Source organism: Alligator sinensis, unplaced genomic scaffold, assembly GCF_000455745.1.
Source record: "Alligator sinensis unplaced genomic scaffold, ASM45574v1 scaffold282_1, whole genome shotgun sequence".
In the NCBI taxonomy this organism is placed as follows: Eukaryota; Metazoa; Chordata; order Crocodylia; family Alligatoridae; genus Alligator; species Alligator sinensis.
The window spans coordinates 1,261,141-1,270,215 of NW_005842380.1; the positions used below are offsets into that span (position 1 = coordinate 1,261,141).

The 9,075-nt window shown below is 41.3% G+C and overlaps 1 long non-coding RNA gene across 1 annotated transcript; it reads right to left on the reverse strand.

Moving 5' to 3' along the window:
- Window positions 1-2,230: 2,230 nt before the first annotated feature.
- Window positions 2,231-8,846, reverse strand: LOC102387105. Its single transcript, XR_324528.1, has 4 exons — window positions 8,780-8,846; window positions 8,223-8,305; window positions 2,930-3,044; window positions 2,231-2,389 (listed from the first exon to the last, which is right to left on the reverse strand). It is a non-coding gene; the product is annotated as an uncharacterized LOC102387105 (long non-coding RNA).
- Window positions 8,847-9,075: the final 229 nt, after the last annotated feature.

Below are 9,075 nucleotides of genomic sequence, written 5' to 3' on the forward strand. Positions count from 1 at the left end.
TGAAAACACAGGGATGTGAACCAATGAGAGTTGGAGCAAGGCCGAATGTTTTCGTGGGCCTCAAAGCACCAGATTTCATTTAGCTCTACTTTCCTACACTTTTCCTGTATCCTTTCATTGGAACATATTAAACCCCCTTGGAGGAGTTCACCGTTCCAAGTTCTCTCTTACACGGCAGTAAGTGGAATTACTAATGAAAAAGAATTGACCCCCTTAAAAAACGACAACACAAAACGAAAACCAAACCACAGCGCATGTATCTCGAGAATGAAACTATCTGCTAGTTGACTGAACTATAGGTTCAAGGCATTTTGTAGGGATGAGATGTTGAAATATGAGGCTTCCTGCTCCCAGAACATAAAAAGAGAGGAATCATGGAAAGAAAAATAAACAGACGGTGAATGGTGATGTTGGTCGAGCAGACCGAGTGTACATGACGAGTTGAAGTTTTTACATCTGACAATCATCTATCTTAACCTATACCCACCCCACACACCCCTACTCATTCCATTGTGAACCTATAACCTATTCTAAAAGAACCAGCCATCTCTAAAACATGATTTATCCTTTTCTGTGTGTCATTTATTACACTGAATATGCATAGTTAACTTTCCCCTCCATTAAGTGCCCTTGTTGAATATATGGCCAGTGTCAGTGGAGTCTTGGGCACTAAAGAAATATCTGCTGGTGTTTTCAACCTGGAAAAAAATAGTGAAACACTGAATATTTCTCTTTCTTTCAGCAAACAATTAAGCAGGTCATTCATCTATACAGATAAAAAAACAACACCACTTACATCCTGAAACTAAGATCCCATGTTCAACTGCTGCGATTGGACATCTCTCTACTGAGGTCACTAGAGTTCTACCAAGTCCTGGAAGTTTAGAACTCAACCCACCTTAGAACTTGTCTGAAAGCGATGAAAATATTAAAATTCATGCAACCACAAGAGTTATTCACATATCCAGCAACCAAAAATGTCAAGGATCTCATTTCATTTCTGATGGCTGTTGAGCTACTAAGTGAACCTTGCCATTTTGCCTTTTGTCTCAGCTAGCATCTCTATCCCTGGCAAAATATTTCCAACGGAAAAGAAAAAAACTGTTTATGAAGTCAATGAGAAGTCTCACTGTTTTGCAAGCTCTAGTGATTTTTATCATCGTCTCATGCTATTTGGTAATTTTGTGAGAGCCTCATTTTTCTTTTATAAAGAAAAAGCTAGTTTCAAGTCTTCATCATGGTGGAAAAATAGCACGTAAATATGCCCCCCTCCCCAAAGTTTGCAAAACCAGGAGACAAATCCAAAAGTATCTCATGCTTTTGATCATGATTCTTTATTCTTACTTGATTTTTTTAAAGACATGCTCATGTTTTTTGAACCCTGAGGACTGACAGTATTAAAGCAGATTCATTCTCTCTTCACGTACAGATGTGGCAATAACACTCCAACCCAAACACCATCTGTTGTCTTCAAAATCCTCATTAAAAACAGCCGCCTGCTGGTGGTAGCTAGCCAGCAAATACAAACTACATAACGCATATGCACGGACCATGGACCCATGCTCGACTTGAGGGTACATTATTAAACAGAGCAAAATCCAATAGCAGGGGCAAGAAGCATTTTTATTTCTCACTTCTTTCATTTGATTTCCTTTCCTTCTTGTGTTTCATGAACACCACTATGTTTGTGAAGAAATCATTCATTCCCAGCTTGCCAGTGGTATGGAGCAGCCAAAAGACAATGTTTCGTTGTAGCCCACCAGTCAGTAGGCAGGCAATTTCCATGCAAGCCCAGTACCATAATGACTCAAGGCCATTCTGAACAAGGAGTTAGGGCAAATCGAACTCTTTAATCCTAGCCCACTAAGGAAAGTCCACTCACACTACTCCGTGCACAATGAACTCACTCCTGTGTTAAGGAGAGGGAATAAAAAAAAAAAAAATGTAGGACCAGCTTTTCAGATCGATCCCTGCTGAGTATTGTGGATGGAGGCCAGTAGAGAATTATTGCTATTACCTTCCCTATGTGAGAGAGAGTTGGCACTCCCAGGTTGAATGCTTCCCAAATTACTGCCAAACTCTTCAACACATGTACAGATCTGGCTTCTGAATGGTCCCTTTAGTCCTAGCTGGATGTCAGGTGGTGTACGGTTACCTACCAACATGACGAAGTATCCGTGCCATTCCCTTCCTTAATGCAAGCCCCATGGCTGGGTATCAATGTCGATGCCCCCAGCCCAGTTCAACGGCAATGTCTCTGCAGGATCGGAATGTTTTTTTCCAAACAGCTCCTCCTCATGGATATGCTTCGCGCATATGCGTCTGGCCAGGAGCTCAGCCATTTATTTTTCCTCTCGGTAGGCACATTTAGAGCTGTGGGTGGCCTCTCCTGTTTAAAATAAAGCCAGGAGGAAGCTTTGTTCTTTTCAGACTCAAAAACAGAACATCTGCCCTAGGCTACGGAGAGCAAAAATGTAGCACATTTTTCTGCTGATAGATGGCTCTCCTTTGCTCCCCCAACACCTCAAAATGATTTTTTTCACCCTTGTTATGGGGAGAGTGGGTGATGTTAGTGCACACACACACACACACACACACACACACACACAAAGAAAGGCTCTTAAATGGAGAAAGTTCTCCCCTTTGAAATTGTGCTATGAATAAAGAGGCCAAAGCAGAGGAAAGGATCACCTCTGTGGACTACTTTATGGTTTCATTTGCAGACTTGGATAGGGATGCCCACAGGTAACACCATCCGGTGGCTGTGAAATAATTGTCATTTCCAATTTGTTTTTAGGGTCTATCACCAATCCCCCAAACCACCAGGACAGAGAACAAGCTGAATGGACATGAACAATGAATGCCCCTGTTGTAGCTGGACTTAGAAAGGTACATTGGCATGACAGTACGGGGCCAACTTTAATCGTACTGCAGTCACGTTGTCCTAATGCAGTCTTCTTAAAGTCCTTCTTCTTGGTCATTTGTGGTGTTGCCAAATGGTTCCAGTCACTAAGTCCTCACTCCATTCAAGGGCACAAAAAAGCCTGAAAGGACCAAGATAAATTACTTCCAGTGGCTCCTGACTTGTGTCAAAACACGTTGGCGAACTCCCACAAGAACTAATTCCAGTCTCGGTAAGACAACTCTTTCTGCAGTCCTTTAGCCCAGCCCATTAGCTAGGTAGATTATTACATAATGAAGACTAGTTCATCTCCACAATCTCCCCAAACCAGGACATACTGGCTTCTGTCCTTCTATTAGCCAATGTATGCCTTTCATTTTTATAACAAATAAAAAAGTAAATACTGCTCCTTTTCCAATTGAAAGTATTGTCTGTGTGTGCAGTGCACAATTATTTTTTAACATTAGCAAAAACTGAACCGATGTCATTGCATCATAGTGGGGTCACCAAACTTGACCTTTCTATTGGCTATTGTTCCTGTTATAAAGAAGGATTCTGGTTCTACAAGGATGTTTCTGGTCTCACGTTTTAGGCCTCACCCTAAAAATATACAATGCAGCGCGACTCTACCTTGATTTACTTGGTGTTCAAAATACCACTGCTTCACCCAGCTCATTACATCCGACATAAACCCCATTTTTCTGTCTGGAACTTGGCTAGCTCATGGCAATTGGTGCTTCATTATTGCACTCGTCTTAAGTGGAAGAAGGTTCTATTTTTTTAAATGCCATTTTACAGACCATTAATCCATAATTTGGACTTAAGCCTTTAGCTGTTGATCTCCCTGGTGATTCTGTTATTTACCGACTATGAGTAGCAGCTATTTTTCATGGCTGTCTTAAAGAAGACATTGCACCCTTTAGAGGCATTACGAGGCACCCTAGCAGCCCTGACACTATGCAGTGTTTGATATCTTTAATCCATGCTAAAAGAAATACAGTGATTTTCACAGTGACTCATACATGCTAGAGTGTTATATATATTATATATAATGTCTTTAATATGCATCCTTATTATTCTTACTATGGCTTGGATATTTCCACTCTAATGGCTTTCTCCTACTAATGCTGAATCAAATAGCTTTTGTGTAATGGCTAAACCAGCAGATCTGCAAGAAAATAAGACTATAAGTAGTCCCATAATGGTCCATCTAGCCCAGCAACCTGTCTCTGACAGTAACAGTAGTAGCAGCTTTAGAAGGATAATATATAGACAGGACATCCATCCTCTGCTGTACTCTCTCTGGCATTCGCCATCATTGGTGGTGGGATGTCAGAAGATACATGCTGGGTTGTTCTGTTTAATAGCTGTTCAAGGGACCAGTCCTCCATGAATTTCTCTAATCCTTTCTTTGAACTTGCTTATACTATCTGCCTTGAAAACCTGCTGTGGAAATTAATTCTACAAAATTTCTACTGACACAGCACTGGTTCTGCAGCCAGTTCTTCTATCAGTTGGGAAGCTTGACTTTTCAGTTAGCTTTTAAAACTAATGGCAGCATTAAAATACTAGCTTTTCAGCCTGGCCCAAGAGGTGGATATATAATTGTGTCTATCAGTATATACAAATAACAGGTTCTGTCAGCTGTGTGTACAAATCATAGTGATCCAAAAGCGTTGTTCAGGTCTACCCATGCTATTTGCTCATGGAAATATCAGGGCAAACAGTTGCCCGAACCTCATGGCTCATAGCACAAGCATGATCCGTTCTGTAGCCAAAGATACATGAGAGAGGGATGGGGCAATCATTGCATAGGGCTGCCTTTGGCTCTTTAGTCTGAAAGACCAGGTACCTATTTACAGCTGGGTCAACCTTTGACAAAAGTTGAGAGTGGGGTTTAAACTCATGTCTCTGGAGCTGTAGCTAGACACTTCAAATCACTCTGCCGTTGTGCCCCTAATCATGAAAATAAGACTCTACATACCATCTAAGAAACCAAAAGATAACTTAAAAAATCTAAACAAAGTAGAAATCTTTTCATGAGGCAGACAGCTAAATGCAAAGACCCAAACTCATTTTACAATTTTATCCTTAATTCATCTGCATTATGAACAAGTAGTTATGGGGCTCATAAGAGGAATCTAATGCAACGTGGGGTAAAGACATAGCTATAGCTATAACTCAGCATTGCTGTTATTAGTTCAAAGTGTATACTCTGATACTCTGTGAATATAATATGCAGGAGGGTAATGGAACAAAACATGCAATATTGTGAGAGGACTCTCTAACAATTAGTGTCCTGGAAATGAGGAGGACTTAATGTGAACACACAAACAAAAGGGGTGGGGCAAGGGGTGGATACCAGGCGTGAAGGCAATACTGTACTGGATCAGGACCGTGGTCCATCTAAAATGCAAAATATGACCTCCAAGCCTAACCAGTACCAAATGTTTCATAAGAAGGGGCAAGAAACTTACAGTCCAAAGATGAAAAGGCCTGCCCAAAGGTTAATGGATTAGAAAATGCCATATGCCCAGAAAACTTGAAATCTCAGGTTTTGTCTGATAAATCCCTCAGGCTTGATGTGCTTCCAGCATGCCTTCTCCTCCTCTGTCTTGTGAGGCACTAAACATATCCAGTGGTATACTTAGATCCAGGGTTGCGTGGTATGTATAAGCATAATTAAGAACAAAAAACTCTTCCAACAGTAGCAGCAATGCCTCACCACATAGCTCAAGAAAGTGGAGAATTAAAAAGTACTCATTCCAATTACAGGGCCTCGAACGAGCCCTGCATTATTATTTCTCATCACTACCTCCCCGAGTCGGGAGCGGGTAATTTGTGCACGTGTTGCCTTCCTTGGATGCGGTAGCCATTTCTTGGCTGGTGCAATCGCCTACCCTGGAAATCTTCAAGAGGAGACTAGACAGTCACCTTGCTGGGGTTATCTTTCCTGCTTGGAGTAGGTGGCTGGACCCGAGGTCCCTTCCAGGCTTACAATCTATGAAAAAGTAGGTGGTGATGAAGGAGAGGTCCTCCAGAAAGATACTCTCAGTGCAAGTTTCCATGGTTTAGTTTGTGTTTTGGTTTAGCAGGGAAGAACTCCATGGCGGTGTGTTGTTTTAGTGGTTGGAATATGACATAAAGTGAAAACCATAAGTTCAAAGTGTCTAGCTGTTTACTGGAATCCCACCACCCGAGAACTGGCATTGAGTGCAAGATTACTCATCTGTGTTAACTCTTGGATAAACATTTTCCCGTTGAGTGTAAGGTTGGGCTGCACATTCCCTGACAAAACCCTGTGTTCAAAAATAAACAGAATGTATGTCTGAATTATGGGTTTATTTTTTAAAGATATATTTAGACGAGGGCAGCTCATCATGACACGTTCGTTTTCCAAACTGGGCTGCTCCCCTTCTGGGAGGATATAGGAGCGCCCCCTCCCCAAGAAAACAAAGATCATTACTAAAGGAACACAGGCCTAAGCTATTAATAATGAATGTCAGCCACCTTGGGAGGTGCGAATGGCCCAACATCGTGTCATGTTATCAGAGATATCAATTTGAGAATGGTCTCACGACTCTTTTGCTAAAGAGAACAAGTTGGAGACTTGATTTTACTGCACTGATTCTTGCAAGGGTTTCAAGTGGGACAGATATGCTATAGGGACAGAATTGGAGGCTCTCACAAGCACCAAAATAAAAAAAGATAAATTTTCTTGGTATTAAAGCTACAGTAAAATCGGCTCAGAGGAAAAAAAAAAAGAGTCAGATGCGGGGGGGGGGGGGGGGGTTGGAAAGGAGGAATACATGCTCATGCAGCAAACTTAAGTTTATTCAGGGAGAGCATGAATGTTAAAAAAAAAAAAAAAAAAGAACTTGAGAGGCAGCACAGTATTTAATGGGTTCCTTTAGAAGTTTCCCCCCCCCAAAGAGACTGTAAATGTTTAAGGAACATCACAAAATATGTATCATGAAAACCTGAAGTATATTTATGAGGGTCCAAGGGGAAAGCAAAGGGTGGAGGGATGCAACATTTCTGCACATGTAGGATAAATATTACAGGGAGCGTCAACCCTGTGCATTTCCTAGGAAGAGGAGGACATGTTTAGCCTTACAAAGAAATGCACCTAAAGAGATTTTTTCCCCCTTAAAACTTAATTTCATGGGGGGCGGGATGACTTAAGCCAAGGACGTTCATTTGAGTAAAAGGTTTGCTGGAATCAGCTGGGTTTTGCACAAATGACAAAAAAAAAAAAAAGATGTGTAATTACACACACACACACACACACACACACACACACACACACACACACAGTTTGAGGCATTTGTTGAAAGCTAAAACTAAAATTCAGGCCAGGTGTTACTATTTACATTGTCTGGGACACTCTCCCATTTGCTTTCCCTAAAGATACCCTGTTAAGTATCAAAGGAAAACAACGGCCACATTTTCCAAACCTAAAATCTATTAATATCCATCTGTTGGACCTGGGATGTATGCAACTTCTTTCAGGATAGGATTTGATTGGCATGAACCTCATGTTATCAGGTGATAGTAATCATCTGGTGATATTAATGCTGTTACAGCAGTGACACAAATAGGATTTGTCTTATACTTCAGTGGGTTTAAAATGCTGCATGGCATTAATGAAGCAATAATCTCCATATTAAAAAAAAAAAAAAAAAAAAAGTTAGGAGTCAACAGAATAAGAAAAAAAAAAAATCATTCTGATTAAAGCAAATGGTGAACTTAAGCCATCATGTACTGGAAACATCAGCAAACCCATGAATGTCAATGAAAAGTAGTTTTCCAAAGTACTTTTACAGAGGGATATAGTTCCCTTTGCATCTAATCTGCTACTTGACTACAAAAAGGAAACAAGTAAAGACATGAATTTAATCAAAGTCCTCAGAAATGAAAGTTCATCTTATTGGGATAAATCTGGAGAGCTCTGCTAAATTTCCCCTCCATACTGCACACACAGCAAATGACTTCCCCTTCTCCAAGGCACTGGTGCTGCTAGTTCTCAGCCTTGCAGGTGCTATTTCCCCGACTTCAGAGATGGGGACCTGATCCACTGGGTGAAACCACCATCTGCTAAATCACAGAGGTGCTCTCTTATTCCTATAGCCCTCTTACTATTTACAGCTCCTAATTGTGGTAAAGCCGATGATCAGCAAGCTTTTATCCTGCAGCATCCCACCACCAAACTTCTGAGAGCAGATGCAGACTTCTGGGTGTCTGAGGTTGACTGGACCCATGAGCCAAGTCTTTCCATCTCTCTGGCAACTTCCACCCACAAAAAACAAAGGCAACTTACTTCAAGCCAGGATCAGTGCACTGACATGACCTTCAAATGCCAATGTTTTAACCAGGATTCCCAGGAGTTAACACTTTTGAAGGCTATTCATTTGTATAATGAGCCCATTAAGCCACCATGTCAAAAGAAGAAAAAAAATGCATTAACCATTTTTCTCCTAAAACAAGAAGGGCTCAACTTGTATATAGATGAAGCAACATCATTTTTCAGCTTTATTTGCTCTCTGGCAGAGGCCCCATTTAAAAATGGCTCTGCCTGGACTTCTAAATCCACTAGCAAAATAGTATTTATCAGCACATCTTTCTCCAGAAAGAGAAAGTGCAGTCTCTGGCCCTTGCCAAAATACAGCATGGTAATGCAATCAGATACTCTTACTGGCTTATGCTTTTTGGAAACCTCCTTCCTTAGTTGCTTAAGACCTGTGTGGTTGCAGGTGTTAAGTACACAGGACACTAAAACTTCTCTGTTGCTTTCTAAATGAGCTGCCCCACCACCAATAGAAAGATCAGCAGCATTGAGGATAGCACAATCAGATGTGCCCTAACCCTGTATTTCACCTAAATAAAGATCTTCTGAGCCACAGAGCTAAAAACCCATACGCTAACCCTACCCACCCCCCAAACCTCCTTTCTTCCCCCATCTTCTTCACTCTCTGTTTTATAGTGGTCAGCACTCCCAGCAACGCCTTGTTAACACTGCACACCTGCCCTGTGCACACAGCTGACCACTGCAGCCCTTAACCCTGTACTTGACAGTCTGGAGAGAGAGACTTTCCTTTGCAAAGCTTCATTTCTGTTTTCAAGCCTAGCCTTCACATGGCATCCTGCTTCCATCAAATGATGTACGGCAAATG